We start from the raw sequence: 18649 nt of genomic DNA, 5'->3' as shown, positions 1-18649 counted from the left end.
CCACCAACCCCCATCACACACAGTCCAAATGACTCCAGCTGAAGCAATACCAGAAGCATCTGGTTCTGATGGTTCCCTCCTGGCCCTTTGGCCTGAAAGCCCTGTGGTGGACATTCCCTCTCGAGTCCTGCCCTGCAAAGCCTAGGCTCTGGCCCTAGACACATGGCCTCTAGACTATAGGCTCAATGTGGGCAGAGGACATGTCTAACCAACTCTGATGATGATGATAGTTGTTAAGCACTTACTATGTGTCAAGCACTGAACTAAGCGCTGGGGAGGATACAAATTGAGTTGGACACAATCCCTGTTCCAAATGGGGCTCACATTCAGTCTCCATTTTACAGATGAGGTAACTGAGGCACAGAGAAGAGAATGACTTGTCCAAGGTCATACGGCAGACGAATGGTGGAACCAGGGTTAGAATCCATGACCTTCTTTTCTCCCAGGCCTGTGCTCTATCCACTGAGCCATGCTGCTAGTCTCCCAAGCGCTTAGTACAGTGCTGTACCCAGTAAGCCCTCAATAAATACGATTGATTGATCGGTAATGGCGACAAAAGCCTGAGGCGACAACAGTCTGGCTCCCTGAGCTCACCCTCAGCCGGTCCACTGCCAATAAGGTCCCTGGAGCTGGGGAAAATGAGACTGGGCTGGGTCTCCAGGCCGGACATCATGACCCCCACCCAGGCTGGGCGTACTGAAGACCTTCCTATGGGGCCACCGGTGAGTCAGAGCTGGTGACTCACAGTCCCCATCTGCTCTAATTGCCCCCCCACCTCTTGGCGATCAGAAGCAGAGAGTCTGCAAACCCCGAGCTTCTAGGGGGGCCCCCACTCTGCCCCTCATTATCCCCAGCCTCCCTCCAGGCCTGACCCTGGAGAGATAATAGCACTCCAGGCAATGATACAAAGCTGCCCCCTGATGTCACTATAATTACTATCTGTACCCAGATAAATGTGCAGCTTAAGAACTTAATCAATACTTTTCGCCAAAGACCTGCAGGTACATTAAAGCGCGCAGCTCATTATTTCTCACCCTCTTTTAAATGGCCCAGTGTTTTATGGCTCCTATTTATTTCTCGAAATTGAGTTTTTTAATGGATTCCTTCTGCTTATTATTTTTTCCTTATGGAAACACTTAAAAAAAAATGTGGGTCCCTGCCTGTGGGATTGGAGCCTCTTTCTTTCTTCCAGTCAAGAAAGCGACAGTCTTCTTGGCCTGGGGGACAGCTGAAGGGCTGGGATTGGAGGAGGGAAATCAAGTCAAGAGGCTTTTATGGTCCACACCAGTACATTAAGAGAATAAACGAATCACTTTACTAACTTCCTGCATCTCTACATCTTTTTGCCTGAGCTCGGCATGGGGAAATAGAGAAGGGTTTCCAAGGGGGAGATCGGATGAGAACCTGGGATAATAATAATAATAATAATGGTATTTGTTAAGTGCTCACTATGTGCTAAGCACTGTTCTAAGCACTGGGTTAGATGCAAGGTTATCAGGTTGTTCCATGTGGGGCTCCCAGTCTTAATCTCCATTTTACAGATGACGTAAATGAGGCACAGAGAAGTTAAGTGACTTGCCCAAAATCACACAGCTGAAAAGCAGTGGAGCCAGGATTAGAACCCATGACCTCTGATCAATCAATCGACAGTATTCATCAAGCACGGAACACAGTATTGAGCACTTGGAAGTGTACAATATTGTTAATGGACAAGTTCCCTGCCCTCAAAACATTTACAAATCTAATAGGGAAAAGACAAACAGAGAAGCAGCATGGCCTAGTGGAGAGAGCCTGGGACTGGGACTCAGAGGACCTAGGTTCTATTCCCACTCTGCCACTTGTCTACTGTGTGACCTTGGGCATGTCACTTCACCTCAGTGCCTCGGTCACTTCATCCATCAAATAAGGATTAAGACTATGAGCCCCATGTGGGAAGGAAGTAACAATGGGGAAGGAGGTGACTGGGTGGGAATATGAGGTGACAATCGGAAAGGGGAGTGACAAAGAAAGATGAGGTTGCAAATGGGAAGGAGGTCACAAGAGGGGGAATGAGGTCACCAGGAGGGGATGAGGTTTGGGAGGCAAGTCCTAAAAGAGAGCAGAGCAATCACACGGGCAGAAGTGCAGTTAACACCCCTTCCTCCCAGCCCCCATACAGATTTCTAGAACTTTCCTTGCATGTGCTTCCTTCCCTAATCCTCACCCCCCTGCCCCAGAAAATCTCAATCCCCAGTTGGCCCAATGCTGGGCTTGGGGTCAGCCTGGTACCACTCTGTTTCACCACTTGCTAATATTTTCATTTCCCCCCGTGCTCCCCCCACACCTACCCTGGCACCTCCTTCCCTGACTCCAGACCTCCTGTTGTTTCTCCTGTCCAGAGCCATGGACCTTTCTCAAATTCCAGCCTGTTTTAAGTGTTTTCTCTCTCAGTTTGGATAAATCTGCAACCCAATCAATGATGCAGTCTGAGAAAGGACATTGAACATCTTATAGAGGGCCCTAAAATCTGTTCTGGGCACACCCTTAGAGGAAATGTGAGATTCTTTTCACCTCCTCACTCTCCTTCTAGCCTATCGTCCTTCCCCTCAAATAGATTCTGTTTCCCCCTTTCAGGCACTGAAAGCCCTGCTGGCTTCCCGCTGCAGACACTGATTCCATTTTCTTATCTGATTGAGCCTTCATCGTGGATTTTTGGCTGTACCCCCAGCAGCTGGAGGGCTGCAGAGAACTCAGAAGCCAAAGTGGGAGCTTGCTGATGCTGCTTGGAGAGGGAAAAGGTGGTGGCCCACGTGGACAATATTGGAGAGGTGGTGAGCAGAGGGCAGCGGGTGGGAAGGGGAAAGGGAAGGAGGGGGGGTGGAATGCAAAGGGGCTTGGAGCAGCTGGGGAGTGGTCCCAGAACTCAGTCATGCCTCCCCACCTCCCGTGGAGCAATCAGGTTGCTCTGGGCCCAGAAGTAGCAGGTGCAATTCCCTCCTGCTCAGAGTTGCGGTTCTTGGGGGTTTCTCCACACCCAGCAGAATGATTTGCTCATGGGCAGTAGAAACAGCATGGCCTAGTAAATAGAGCATGGCCTGGGAGTCAGAAGGACCTGGGTTCTAATCCCAGCTCCCCCATGTTTCTGCTGTGTGACCATGGGCAAGTCACTTCACTTCTCTGTGCCTTAATTACCTCATCTGTAATGAGGTAATCTTAAGATTAAGATTATGTGAGCCCTATGTGGGACATAGACTGTGTCCAACCTGATTAGCTTGTATCTACCTCAGCGCTTAGTACAGTGCCTGGCACATAGTAAGTGCTTACCACATACCATAAAAAAAGCAAAAAACCCAACATCCTGGGATTCCAGCAGTCATAGCACATGGATCTGTGGCACATCCCCGCAGGGAAACCCCAAACTATTGAACATCCTGTGTTTTGATGAATGATTCCTGGGCCACCCGACTTCCCCCTCATTGGTGAAGTGAAGGTAAAGGTTATCTTTGCATTCCCAGACAGGCATTAAGCAGATTAGGGTCCCCGGGGGGCATTGATCAAATACACCATATCATTAGCTTTATTGGGAGCTCCACAAATTAGAGTCTGCATTACAGATGAAAAACCAAGGGAGAGAGACTGATAGATTAGAACCAAATAACAACCAACTACAAAAAGCCTGGCTGTCTCTGGGCCAGACTGATGTCTGTTAGGAAGTGGGGGCAGGCCCAGTGGGAGATGCCACTTCCCGAATGATTCCCGCTGGATTGGGATGGGTTGCACTTTCTGCCCTCCTCCCATGGCTTCCGGTGACTAGCCCCTGCCCCAGTCCCTCCCCCAAACGCACACACCCTTGGTCTCCCATGGGCACCTCTGGTCCAGTCCAGGAACACCCTGCTCCATTGCCCATTCGTCTGATATGCAAATCAAGCTTTTTGAGGCTCATGTGTCGATAATTAGATCTCCTAATCCCTCAGGCATGAAAGAGGTGGGCCCCGAGGGTAGGGTTGTTCAGAGGATTGCTAGCAATAACCTTTAAGGCCTGGTATTTACCAAGTATCCCTTTTTGCAGAGCGCAGAATACTCTTCAGACAGCACTAACACGTGGAATTTACTCAGTACCTTCCCTCCAAGGAATGAAAAGAGCTTCTATTTTTCACTCTTGGCTTTTGACATGGAGGCAAGAGACTTAGGTCCACCCTGCAGGTGGAGAAGCAGGGGCCCAAGGAGGTCAGCAGGGAGCAGGGAAGGGGCAGTTCCAAGCCTGTGTTGAGTTGAACAAGCCTCAAACTTACCCGAGGGTTTCCTGTGGTCAAAGGAATCCCAACTGTCCCCACTCCAAAATGTGCCTTAAATCCTACCTCCTCCAACCAGCCTCCCCTAATTTCCTCCCACAGGCCTCTGCTTTGCCAGAGGGCAGTGGCCCCAATGCCTTCCTCTACTTGATCCCACTTGAAACAAGAGGAGCCCGAGGGACAGAAAGCCAGCCGGAAATCGTCAGGCCACATATGTAAGGCAGGTTTTGGGGCTTCCCCACTGGCATTGCCAAAGATGCTGGGGGCAGTTCCAATCCCTCCGGATGCTTCTCACGTTCTGTCTTATGGGTGGTGGAATTGAAAGCATCAGAGTGGGCCCCTGCCAGAACTTCTTACCAGAATCCTCCTTCCACCATCTGTCAGTCCCCTCTTGGGATCCCACTCGGCCCAGAGCTGTTAAGAGAGGAGGCCCAGCCCCTCAGAGGGTGGTACCGCAGGTTCTGTCATTTGCCACATGCCCAGACAAAGCCCTCTGTCCCTCTGGTTTAGACCGGGGGTCCAATCTGTAATCCAGACGCCTGGGAAACGTGCCTGTCTTGCTAACGAGGCCAGCCGGTGCCACAGGCTAGAGGGGGCCGATGATCTGGAGATGGCAAGAGTTCTCGCCTGAGCCTTTCTGAAACCCAGCCACTTGGTTGGACTGCCCCAAGAGCCATATTCTCTCCCACTCAGTGCTTACACCTTCATGCCACCACCAGCTCTTATCCTCCCAGCCACAATCTTCCCCACCACAGCCTGCTCGTGGCCTGCGCAGAACCCAAGGATGAGTTCCCCTGACTTGGGGAATGAGTAATCATCCCCTTACCAAAACATGCTGACCGGAGGGCCCCGAGGAGTCTCCGAGCACTTAGCACAGCCCAGCGTACATGATAGGTGCTCAATAAATACCACTGATTGATTAGATGAGCAGGTTTAGCCAATCACTTTTCCTGGTAAACATGTTCTTGGGCATTTCCAGTTAGAAGTAGTGGCAGTAGTAGACTTTATTAAGTGTTCTACCAAGCGCTGGGAAAGAATCTCTGGGTGGGAATTAGACAGGGTCCTTAACCCTCAAGGAAGCCCTAATCAAGGAGTGGTTTGTAAATCAATTGATTTGAAAGAAATATTTGCTTGTGCTTTTTTCATTTGCCCTGACTGGATAAGACCAGATAGAGCAGTTCAAAATTGGGCTCTAATTATGAATTTTACTTGGTGAGTCATTGGTGCCAAAGCTCTCAGCTGAGCCCTGGGGTAGATACATCATAATCAGTGTTCATTCTTTGTCCCACAAGAAGCTCCCAATCTAAGAGGAATTTTCTCCCCCTTTTACAGAGGAGGAAGCCTAGATCCAGAGGGGTGAAATGACCTTCCCAAGGTCACCCAGCAGACCAGTGGCAGAGCTGGGATTAAAACTACAGGTCCTTCTGACTCCCAGGCAGGTACTTTGTCCATTAGGCCACACTGTTCCTCCAATTCGTAAGGATGATGCAGCTAGGGGTTCAGGGACAGCGTCCAACCTGATTAACTTGTATCTACTCCAGCGCTTTGAATAGTTCTTGACACATTCTAAGTGCTGAACAAATGCCCCAAAGCTCTGATGAAAGGCAGATTCCCACCCCAGGCATCCCTGAAGTCATCACTGGTATAAACAAGAGAGTAACTTTGGTCTTGACTTCCCAGCGGCAGGTCACTTTCCGTTTGTAAGTTGGCTCTATACCTTAATGTCCCTACAGCTGCAGCAGGCACGGGGAAAGTGTTCTGAACGAAAAGTGACAACAACCATTAATTGCTTTGTTAGAACTGCTCCCAGTAAGTCATTCTCAGCTCTAACCCTCGCCGCCGGCCACGCTGTGGTGAAACTGGGAAGAAAACAGGTCAAATTAGCTCCTGCCCAGATGAACCCTCTTCTCTGCCCACAATCAATAAAAGCCATTAAGCACTCTGTCCTCCCCTCCCCGGCACTTAGCGCAATGGGGAGGGTCCGTGTGGCCAGCTGCCTGTGGGGAACCGGTCAGGGGCCGAATCAAGGAGCCCTGGGATTTGGGGGTTGTGCCTGAGTTTCAGAGCCCTCAGCTGTGCTGGACAGCAGGGCTGGGTTGATCTTCAGGGCCTCCTCTTTCCCCTGGGCACGACTTCGGAACACTGAAAGCAAACAGTCTTCTTGCCTCTCCGGGGCAGGATTAACTGTGGGGCAAGGCAGTGGCCCAGCATGGTCAGGCGACCTGCCTCGTGTCCCACAGCCCATCGGGGCAGAGATGGAACTGAAGTCCGGTCTCCACGACTCTTAGCCCACAGCCTTGCCCTTTAGAATCTCCTACAATCAATCTGAAGCCCCAAATTTGTCTTCAACGTATGCCCTATCTCCCCAAACAGATAAATACAGTGCAACCATTTCTGCTCTAGGTTCCATGGGTTTTCTTACGCAGTTTGGATGTAACTAAAGGAATAATAATAATGATAATAACAATAATAATTATATCTGTTAAGCACTTAATATGTGCCAAGCAATGAACTAAGCTATGGAATAGATACAAGATAATCATGTTGGACACAGTCTCTATCCCACGTGGGGCTTGCAATCTAAGAGGGAGGGAAAACGTGAATATAATCTCCATTTTACAGATGAGGAAATGGAGGCCCAGAGAAGAGAAGTGAAGTGAACCAGCATAACCTGATGGAAAAGCATGGGTCCGGCAGTCAAAGGACCTGAATTGTAATCCCAGCTCTGCCACGTGTCTGTTGTGTGATCTTAGCCAAGTGACTTTACTTCTCTGTGCCTCATTTTCCTCATCTGCAAATTGGAGATTCAATGTCTATTCTCCCTCCTACTTAGCCTGCCAGCCCCATGTGGCTCAGGGACTGTGTCCAACCTGATTAAACTAAGCAGCGTGGCTTAGTGGAAAAAGCATGGGTTTGGGAGTCAGAGGACATGGGTTTTAATCCTGGCTCTGCCACTTATCAGTTGTGTGACTTTGGGTAAGTCACTTAACGTCTCTGTGCCTCAGTTACCTTATCTGTGAAATGGGGATTAAGTCTGTGAGTCCTTGAATCTACCCTAGCACTTACGGCAGTACTTGGCACATAGTAAACACTTAACAAATACCATAATTATTATTGTTATTATCTACTCCAGCACTTAGAACAGTTCTTGATATATAATGAGTGCTTAACAAATGTAATAATAATAATAACATGACGTGCCCAAGGTTTCATGGCAGGCATGAGGCAGTGCTGGAACTAGAATCTAGGTCCCTTGACTCCCAGGGAACCATAAGAGATCATTGTATCCACCACCCAACTATTCTGGTACAACAGATTCACAAATTGCCACAAATGTATTTGGTGATGAAAATATTAGGTGGGACCCTAGTTGTTGGTGGATGCTAATTCCTGCCTCTGGGAGAAGATTTCTGGCGGCTCCAAACTAATCCTGATCACTAGTGAGGAATTCAAATGAATTTTGAGAAAATGATAGTATCAGCACAAAGGCATTTTTAAAGTACTGTGGGATACTGTGTCTACAATGTTCTTTCTTTTTCTCTATTTAAATCAAATCCACTTTTCAATGTCACTGAAAGAGAAGCAGTTAGCTGGAGCTGGGGTTGCCAGTTTCAGAGTGACAGCAAACACGTATGGGGCCAAAAGCTATTGAATGTGCTTTGATGTCTCCCTTTCTGGGAGACAACGCCAACTCTCTCCTCGACCCCCTCCAGTCTGGCTCCCGTCCCCTACGTTCCATGGAAACTGTCCTCTCAAAGGTCACCAATGACCTCCTGCTTGCCAAATCCAATGGCTCATACTCTATCCTAATCCTCCTCGACCTCTCAGCTGCCTTCGACACTGTGGACCACCCCCTTCTCAACACGCTATCCAACCTTGGCTTCACAGACTCCATCCTCTCCTGGTTCTCCTCTTATCTCTCCGGTCATTCATTCTCTGTCTCTTTTGCAGGCTTCTCCTCCCCCTCCCATCCCCTTATTGTGGGGGTACACAGGTTCAGTTCTTGGTCCCCTTCTGTTCTCCATCTACACTCACTCCCTTGGTGACCTCATTCACTCTTATGGCTTCAACTATCATCTCTACGCTGATGACATCCAGATCTACATCTCTTCCCCTGCTCTCTCCCCCTCCCTCCAGGCTCACATCTCATCCTGCCTTCAGGACATCTCCATCTGGATGTCTGCCTGCCACCTAAAACTCAACATCTCCAAGACTGAACTCCTTGTCTTCCCTCCCAAACCCTGCCCTCTCCCTGACTTTCCCATCACTGTTGACGGCACTACCATCTTTCCTGTCTCATAAGCCCGCAACCTTGGTGTCATCCTCGACTCTGCTCTCTCATTCACCCCTCATATCCAAGCCGTCACCAAAACCTGCCAGTCTCAGCTCCGCAACATTGCCAAGATCCGCCATTTCCTCTCCATTCAAACCGCTACAATGCTCGTTCAAGCTCATCCTATCCCATCTGGACTACTGCATCAGCCTCCTCTCTGATCTCTCTGATCCCCCCCCACTTTTAGACTGTGAGCCCACTGTTGGGTAGGGACTGTCTCTATGTGTTGCCAATTTGTACTTCCCAAGCGCTTAGTACAGTGCTCTGCACATAGTAAGCGCTCAATAAATACGATTGATTGATTGATTGATTGATTGATCTCCCATCCTCATGTCTCTCCCCACTTCAATGCATACTTCATGCCGCTGCCCGGATTGTCTTTGTCCAGAAATGCTCTGGGCATGTTACTCCACACCTCAAAAATCTCCATTGGCTACCAATCAATCTGCACATCAGGCAGAAACCCCTCACCCTCAGCTTCAAGGCTCTCCATCACCTTGCCCCCTCCTACTTCACCTTCTCTCCTTCTACAGCCCAGCCCGCACCCTCTGCTCCTCTTCTGCTAATGTCCTCACTGTGCCTCGTTCTCGCCTGTTCCGCCGTCGACCCCCAGCCCACGTCATCCCCCTGGCCTGGAATACCCTCCCTCCCAACATCCGCCAAGCTAGCTCTCTTCCTCCCTTCAAGGCCCTACTGAGAGCTCACCTTCTCCAGGAGGCCTTCCCAGACTGAGCCCCCTCCTTCCTCTCCCCTTCGTTCCCCTCTCTATCCCCCCCATCTTACCTACTTCCCTTCCCCACAGCACCTGTATATATGCTTGTACATATTTATTACTCGATTTTACTTGTACATATCTATACTATTTATTTTATTTTGCTAATATGTTTGGTTTTGTTCTCTGTTTCCCCCTTCTAGACTGTGAGCCCACTGTTGGGTAGGGACTGTCTCTATATGTTGCTAACTTGTACTTCCCAAGCACTTAGTACAGTGCTCTGCACACAGTAAGCACTCAATAAATACAATTGATTGATTGTTTGATTGAAGGATGTTTCTATTATCCAAGGTGCAGAATGTTGCCTAGTCTAGCTCTGAATTTCAAAGAAACTTCAAACTAGAAGGACCACCTAGCTCAGCCTCCTGTCACTAGGCAAAGTCAACTAGTCCATCCCTCTGCTACTGGGCAGGGTCAAATAGTCCACCCCTCTACCATTAGATGTTGTCAACTAGCCCACCTTCTCCCACAAAGCAGGGTCAACTAGTCTTCCCCCTTGCCACTATGCAGAGTCAACAAAGCCCATCCCCCTGCCACTGACAGGATTAACTGGTTCAGCCTTCTGCCACTAGATGTGATCAACTAGCTCATAGAAATAATGATAATTGTTAAGCATTTACTTTGTGCCAGGCTGTACTAAGTGCTGGGGGGGATACAAGCAAATCTGGTTGGATGCAGTCCCTGTCCCATGTGGGGCTCACAGTCTCAATCCCCATTTTACAGAAGAGGTAACAGACACAGAGAAGTGCAGTGACTTGCCAAGATCACACAGCAGGCATGTGGTGGAGCTGGGATTAGAACCCATTACCTTCTGACTCCCAGGCCTGTGGTCTATCCACTATGCCATGCTGTTCCTCATCCTATCCCAGCCCACCCCCTGCCACTAGGCAGGATCAATTGGACTAGCCTCCTGCTTCTAGGCAGGGTCAACCAGTCTGTCTCCCTGCCAAAAGGTGGGCCCAGTTCCATTACCACCTTAGTGCCCCATTAATCAAAATTCTGCCTTTTAGCAGAAACAGGCCCAAGACTTTCGTTCCTGGGGCTTTAGTTTGCCAACACTCATCAAGACATGAAAAGAGGCTTTTCAGTGAAAGTTAAAAGAAAAAAAAATACACACACATCATCTCGGTCATTTCTGAAACAGGTAGACATTAGCACCCAAGGCAGCATGCCCAGAGCTAATGGGTCTGGCACAATACCTGCAAAATCAGCACATCCACAATCAATTCCTTGGCCCCGCTAGAGTCGATCAGGCCAAAACTACAACCACCGGCGCCGGCAGAGCCAGCCCCTGCACGGGAATACAGCCTGGGTGAACTTGCTTTGTCAGGTGGCACCACGGGGGCCATCTGGTCTTGATTCTGGGACCAGAAGGAGTGAGACCTGCCCACAGTCCCTCTGTCCCAAACTGCAGCTGGGTAACTCCCACCCAGGGCCACCTGAAACCCAGAGATGACTAGCTGAAAGGGGGAAGGCCCAATGGGGAGAGAGCAGCTGGCTGTAAGGGGCTTGGTTTGTTGTTGTGGTGGGAACTTCCAAACCGTGCGGGAGAAAACAGCTTCCTGGTCTCTTCACTGCTTGGGATCCGGAAGCCAAAGTGCGGTCCTGGCCAAGTCATGCGGATAAATGGCCTGGTCCTTCCTGTTAAAACAGCCGTTTGGGGAGGGAGCATGGCCTGGGGGAAACAGAGCAGGGCTGCGGGTTAGACCACCTGCTGTGTGGCCTTGGGCAAGCCCCTCAACCTCTCTGGGCTTCAGTTTCCTCAGCTGTCAAATAGGGTTAAGGTACCAGCTCTGTTTTCCTTCTGACTGTGAGCCCTATATGTTTCCTGTTCCAAGCACTTAGTACAGTTCTCCACACTCAGTAAGCACTCAATAAATGAAACCAAATGAATTTATGACAGGGACTGTGCCTGACTGGATTGTCTTGAGTCTATCCAAATGGGTCCAGGTGAATGAGAGAAGCCTAGGACCAACTGCAAATGGAAGTAGGAGGGAGCTGTGTTCACAACATTAGACTGTAAACCCCTAAGGACAGGAGCTACTACTGCATTCCTCCAAGAACCTAGTAATACTAATAGTAATAAATAATGATGATAATAATAATAGCATTTAAGTACTTATTACGTGCCAAGCACTGTACTGGATACAATATAAGCAGATTAGATACAGTCCCTGGCCTACAAGGAACTCACAATCTATTGGGGAGGAACTGAACCCCATTTTACAGACAAGGAAACTGAGGCACAGAGAGGTTAAGTGACTTGACCAAGGTCATACAGCAGGCAAGTCACGGAACCAGGATTAGAATCCAGGTCTTTTGACTCCAAGGGCTGGGCTGGGCTCTATCCACTAGGTCATCAGTACACTCTACCGGAAAATTGGGAGTGCCTTTTCCATGATTCTCATCCTAGTCAGATTTCTGACTCAGTTGTGGACTTGCTGCTGAGGAACCCACTTTGCCCTGGGGTGGCATCAGCCTAAGTAGACCGCAGGACTACCATCTGCCTCTGGGTCCAGGGCTGTGGGGCCGCAGATCTGGGTCTCCCAGGGGACCCGGACTGGATCTGGCCAGGCACTGCCCACTCTCCTGGCTCCCCAGGACAGAATCTGGAATCTGGATTCTTCCTGAAACAGTTGAATAGGTCGGGCTGGGCCAGAAGCTGCCAGTGGGGGAGCCGGGATACCACTGTGCAACCCTGCCTAATCAGGGGTACTGACCCCTCGAGTGCCAGGTACTGTTTCTAACCACCCTCAAAGAGGGGAGGGACCCCTGGCCCCAAACTGACTCCTTGTCCTGCCGAGCAGGGTCAACTGGTTCTCCAAACTCCTCTGACCCCCAGCTGAGACCCCCACCACCAGGTGCTCTGTCTAAATACTTTTTTCATGCCCAAAGGGTACAAAATTCTCTTTGATCCACTGTCCCACAAACTACCCTTACCCCCAACAGACTGGGGAAACTGAGCCAACAAGCCCTCTGGTCACAAGAAAATTCCAGAAGCTTCACTCCTAGACCACCTGGTAATCATGCCGATGGTGGATATTTTCCCTGGGAAAAACACATTCTCTGTGAGCCCCAGGTGGGCACAGACTGTCCAATCTGACTGTATTGTTTCTATCCCAGTGCTTGGCACATCAAAAGGGTTCAGCATTCACAATCATTATTAATATGATTATTATTAATAATAATAACAACAATAAACACATGATAGATGGTGGGTGGGGGTCAGGCCAGGTTATGGTCATGAATATAATTAATCTGGCTTTATGCCAAGTTCTTTTCTTTTCCTTACAGCAAAGATCTCTGAAGCGGGCTCTCTCGGTGGCAGAGCTGATTGGAGTCGTCACATTGCCCGAAAGACAATGATGAAAACCCACTTGGGAACCCACCCAAGCACAGATCAAGAGGTAGGAGGGGCATGGGGAGGGGTGTCAGGGGGTGCAGGGAAGGAGTCAGAGGAGAAAGAGAGGCAGGAGGAGCCCAAACAGTGAGCCTGGGCTAGTTTACATTCAGTCTCAGGGAGGCGATGGTAATGGCACTCGTGTGTGTGAATTACTTCTCACTAGCACAGCAACTCAGACTGCACCAATGCTTATTATTATTATTATTATTATTATTATTATTATTACTATTACTATTAGCAATAATAACAGTAGTGGTATTTGTTAAGCACTTACTATGTGCCATGCACCATACTAAGCCCTGGGGTGGATACAAGCAAATCGGATTGGACACTGTCCCTGTCCCACATAGGGCTCACAGTCTTAATCCCCATTTTACAAATGAGGTAACTGAGGCACAGAGAAGTGATATGACTTGCCCAAGGCCACATAGCAAACAAGTGGCAGAGCCGGGATTAGAACCCATGACCTTCTGACTCCCAGGCCCGGGCTTTACTCACTACACCATGCTGCTTAATCGTGGCAAAGACTGAAGCACAATACACTCTCAGTCTTCTCAGGTGCCCCCACCGACTTTCTGCATGCAGGAGGAATGAACGACAACTGCACAGGAGGCAGATTTATTGAGCACCTACTATGCACCGAGTCCTGAACTAAGTGCTTGGGAGAATACCACACATTCTCTGCCCTCAAGGAGCTCACTGTCTAATTGAAAGGACAGACAGACAAGACTTGTTCACAGACAGCAAGACTTATGCTTAGCAGATGGCAGGGCCCCCCAGGTTGGGCATGCGCATTCAGTCAACAGCCATGGGGCCAGGCTAGCAACATGGTTCCCTGCCAACTGGGTAGGAGGGAGAGTTTGCTGGGCTTGGCATCTCAACTCTCAGCCCTTCGGCTGCCCTGGAAATCTGCTCTAGCCTCCCAGAAGGAGGCCAGGCAAAAGTGTCATCTGCAGACGGAGAGCAGACTGAGATTTGGATGCTTTCCAAAGACAATGTGGTGAGAGGGAGAGGCGACTCCAGAAGAAGAAATGACCATCTGTCCTGGGAAGGCTCAGGTGCCCACCTGCCTGGACTCAGGGGGCTGGATCAGATGAGTGCTCTCGTGATCCCTCCTGGTTCCAGGGGCCTTATAAATCCCAGAATCCTTTGCTTGGTCCCACTAAACATTCAGATACTTGGGCCCTACCCTCAAGAACCATAAACAAGGACACTTACTTTCTGTACAATTGACAGTGAGGGGTGACAGAAGGAGGAACCATAAAGGCCAGCTGAGAGAAAAAGGGAGGGGAAACCAGGTGGATCCTGAGAGAAATCTGGCAGCGAGACAGCAGGTACTGAGTCAAAAGGAGGCAAAGGAGCCCACACAGCCGCAGTGTGGGTGTCACCCTTCTTCATGCTCCAGGATCAATCAATGATACTTACTGAGAGCTTACTGTGTACAAAGAACTAGACTAAGCATTTGGGAGACCAGGATTTATCAGAGTTGGTACACATGTTCCCTAGCCAAAAGGACCTTACAGTCTGGAAGGGGAAACATGTTGAAACAAATTACAGATATGGACATAAGTACTGTGGGACTGAGGGTGGGGTGAATAAAGGGTACAAATCCAAGTGCAAGGGGGATGCAGAAGGGAGAGAGATTAGGAGAAATAAGGTCTTAGCTGGGAAGGCTTCTTAGAGGAGATGCAATTTTAAGGCTTTGAAGATAGGGAGAGTCATAGTCTGTCAGATATGAAGAGTAGGGAGGCTTCAGGCCAGAGGCGGGATGTGGGCAAAGTGATGGCCGTGAGATAGATGAAATCATAGCACAGTGAGTAGGTTTGGCATTAGAGGAGCAAAGTGAACGTGTTGGCTTGTAGTAGGCAATCAGAGAGGTAAGATAGGAGTGGGTGAGGTGATTGAGTGCTTTAAAGCCAATGGAAAAGAGTTTCTATTTGATGCAGAGGTGGATAGACAACCACTGGAGATTTTTGAAGAGCGGGAAAATGAACTGAAGCGTTTTTTAGAAAAATGATCTGGGCATGATCTGGGCAGCAGAGTGAACAATGAACTTGGAGAGAGGGGGACAGGAGGCCCAGAGGTCAGGCAAGAGGCTGATGCAGTAGTCAAGAAGGGACAGGTTAAGTGCTTAGATCAACATGGTGGCAATTTGGATGGAGAGAAAAGGAAGGATTTCAGCAAATGTTATGCAGATTGAACAGACAGGAGTTGGTAACAGATTGAATATCTGGGTAGAATGAGAGAGATTGAGTTGAGGATAATGTCAAGGTTAGGCTTGTGAAACATGGAGGGTGGTGATGATGTCTACAGTTCAGGGATAGTCATGGGGAGTTTGGGTGGGAAGACAGGAGTTCAGTTTTGGACATGTTTAGCTTGAGATGTCCTGAAGGCAGGAGGAAATACAAGACTGCAGAAAAGAGAACAGGGCTGGAGAGGAAGATTTGGGAAATCATCCTCCCTCTCCCTTAGACTGTGAGCCCCATGTAGGATAGGGATTGTATCCAACCTAATTAGCTTGTATCTGCCCCAGCATTTATTACATAGTAAGCATTTATTTTATAATGATAATAAACATTGTTATTATTATAATTATGGGACACAGAGGATCACTGATGGATTGATTGAGATGGACCCTAGCTGGGATAGACCCTCAATTTATTGAGTTTTCCAACCACTGTACTAAGCACTTGGGAGAGTTCAACACAATATAACAGACACATTCCCTGTCCACAACAGAGGAAAGACAAAGGAGCAGTTTGTTCCGGGACTTGTTTTCCCCTCTCCCCCCATCTCTGACTCTGAGTGCCATGTGAGGCCCGGATCAGACATGAGCCTTTACCTCGCTGTAAGTATTGAATAGATAGCATCTTTGTTCTTACTAGGGCTCAGCCTCCCAGACTCCCTGCCCTACTGGAGCTCGGTCTCTCCCCGGCCGGTGATCGTTCGCAGCCAGGGTGGGTCTGGCAACAGACACTTGCCCCAACTGCTGGGGCAAGCAGGCAGCAGTTTCAGAGCTGGATCGGCAGGCTCCTTGGCCCCATGGAAGCCATCTCAGGACTCAAAGAAAAGCCACAACAGATGGGCAGCCACACAATAACAATAATAACTGTGGTATTTGTTAAGAACTTACTTTGTGCCAGGTACTGTACTAAGCGCTGGGGTGGATACAAGGAAATCAGGTTGGAAACAGTCCCTGTCCCACATGGGACTCACAGTCTCAATCTCCAAGTGATCTCCAATCACATGAGTGGAGTGGTGGGGCCAGGACAGAGGGAGGGGGCTCTGTCCACTCGTCGACGCAACCGGCACTCTGAAAAAACTCTCTCAGATGGAAAACATTCTCTTTAGCCTTGGAATACTTCCACGGCTTACGTTTGCAGGTGGGACTCTCCCTGTCATAATTCAGCAGGCTCCAGAGCCATCCTTTAGAGCTGCGCTGAGGTGCGGAGCTCTAATAGCGAACACTTTACTAGAATTTATTCCTTTTAAAGAAATGATAGCTCAGGCCCAGAGCAAGTCTGGGGCCCCAGTTGTGTCGTTTTTCTTTGCAGTAGACAGGTTCTCGTTCAAGGGCAGAAGTGCTCCCCCCCAGCCCCCTTCATTTTACAGAGGAGCCGTGGGGCCTAGCTTGAGAAAAAGCATGGGCCAGGGACACAGAGCTTCTAATCCTGGCTGTGCCACTTGCCTCCTTTGTGACCTTGGGCAAATAGCTTCACTTTTCCGTGCCTCAGCTTCCTCAACCGTACAACGGGAATTCAATGCCTGTGTTCCCTTCCTGTCAGACAGTGGACTGTGTCCAATCTGATTACCTTATACCTATCCCAGTGCTGAGTACAGGGCTTGGTACATAGTAAGGACTTAATCAGTGGTGTGTATTGAATGTGCAATATAATGATAATGGTATTTGTTTAGTGCTTACTATCTGCCAAGCACTGTATGGAGAGCTGGGGTGGATACAAAGCAAATTGAGTTAGACACAGTCCCTTAGCCACATTGGGCTCACAGTCTCAATCCCCATTTAACAGATGAAGGAACTGAGACACAGAGAAGTGAAGTGACTTGTCCAAGTTTACTTAGCAGACAAGAGGCAGAACTGGGATTAGAACCCATGACTACACCATGCTGCAGAGCACTGTTCTAAGCACTTGGGGGGGTATAATACAACCCTAGTAGCCACATTCTCTGCCCATAATGAGATTACAGTCTAGAGGATGAACTTCCAGTGTAGAACAGCTTAGTATATAATAATAATAATAATAATAATGGCATTTGTTTAGCACTTACTATGTGCAAAGCACTGTTCTAAGCGCTGGGGGGTACAAGGTGATCAGGTTGTCCCACATGGGGCTCACAGTCTTAATCCCCGCTTTACAGATGAGGGAACTGAGGCTCAGAGAAGTTAAGTGACTTGCCAAAGGTCACACAGCAGACATGTGGCAGAGGCGGGATAGTAATAATAAGTAATAATTATACTTATAGTAATAAGTAATAATAAGTAATAATAATAGTAATAATAATAATAAGAAGAAATAATAACCCATTATTATTATCGCTAAGGTACCGCAAATGCCAGCTGAGAAAACACGGACTGCTCCAACAACTCCAAATAAAGAATTGAGGTACATGCTCTAACCTTTCATTTAAAGGCCTCCTTAGAGGTGTACAAGAGCCAGCCCCTGGCTTCTTCTCTCCCTGTCGGCCTTGCCTGAGGTTGGCCAGGTCTGAAGTTGGGCTCTGCTCCTGTGCTGCAGCTCGGGAATCAATCAATCAATCGTATTTATTGAGCGCTTACTATGTGCAGAGCACTGTACTAAGTGCTTGGGAAGTACAAATTGGCAACACATAGAGACAGCCCCAACAGTGGGCTCACAGTCTAAAAGGGGGAGACAGAGAACAAAACCAAACATACCAGCAAAATAAAATAAATAGGATAGAAATGTACAAGTAAAATAAATAAATAAATAAATAGAGTAATAAATATGTACAACCATATATACATATATACAGGTGCTGTGGGGAAGGGAAGGAGGTAAGATGGGGGGATGGAGAGGGGGACGAGGGGGAGAGGAAGGAAGGGGCTCAGTCTGGGAAGGCCTCCTGGAGGAGGTGAGCTTTCAGCAGGGCCTTGAAGGGAGGAAGAGAGCTAGCTTGGTGGAGGGGCAGAGGGAGGGCATTCCAGGCCCGGGTGATGACGTGGGCCGGGGGTCGATGGTGGGACAGGCGAGAACGAGGTACAGTGAGGAGATTAGCGGTGGAGGAGCGGAAGGTGCGGGCTGGGCAGTAGAAGGAGAGAAGGGAGATGAGGTAGGAGGGGGCGAGGTGATGGGCAGCCTTGAAGCCCAGGGTGAGGAGTTTCTGCCTGATGCGCAGATTGATTGGTAGCCATTGGAGGTTTTTGAGGAGGGGAGTAATATGCCCAGAGCGTTTCTGGACAAAGATAATCCGGGCAGCAGCATGAAGCATGAAGACCATAAAGGAGGTGGTGGAGAAGCAGACAAGTACAAGCCTGTCCTGGGAAGTTTCCACATGAGAACAGCTTGAAGACGGTCGAGTCTGGAAAGATGAAGGGGGCCGGGGGTGGGTGGGTGGGGCATGGAACCATGACTGAAGTCTATAGAACTCTCAAAGGGCAAGGATACACAGAAAATTGAATTGTTCACCCAAACCCAGAACATTGGCACTCTCAGGGGTGGGATCAGAAGGAGCCAAAGCAATCTGCCCTCGGGCGAGTGACCCGCTATCCTTGCCTAGCTGGAGCTGGGCTGCTGACAGCTACAAGGAGGAATGTGGGAACCTGCACAATCCCCACCTCCTCTGCTTGCCCTAAGCCACCCCTCACCCCAGACAACTGAGGACTTTCCAGGTGA

General features: G+C 49.0%; 1 protein-coding gene and 1 long non-coding RNA gene across 2 annotated transcripts in view; one reads left to right on the top strand and one right to left on the bottom strand.

The window, feature by feature from the left end:
* Positions 1-18649, bottom strand: part of CSMD2 (CUB and Sushi multiple domains 2) — a 313956-nt gene that overhangs the window by 190266 nt on the left and 105041 nt on the right. The gene's annotated exons all lie outside the window — the stretch shown is intronic.
* On the top strand, positions 2310-17401 carry LOC119938072. Its single transcript, XR_005454339.1, has 3 exons — positions 2310-2810; positions 12671-12783; positions 17340-17401. It is a non-coding gene; the product is annotated as an uncharacterized LOC119938072 (long non-coding RNA).

This window comes from Tachyglossus aculeatus, chromosome 16 (genome assembly GCF_015852505.1).
Source record: "Tachyglossus aculeatus isolate mTacAcu1 chromosome 16, mTacAcu1.pri, whole genome shotgun sequence".
NCBI lineage: Eukaryota > Metazoa > Chordata > Mammalia > Monotremata > Tachyglossidae > Tachyglossus > Tachyglossus aculeatus.
This window is presented reverse-complemented; position numbering and strand designations above follow the sequence as displayed.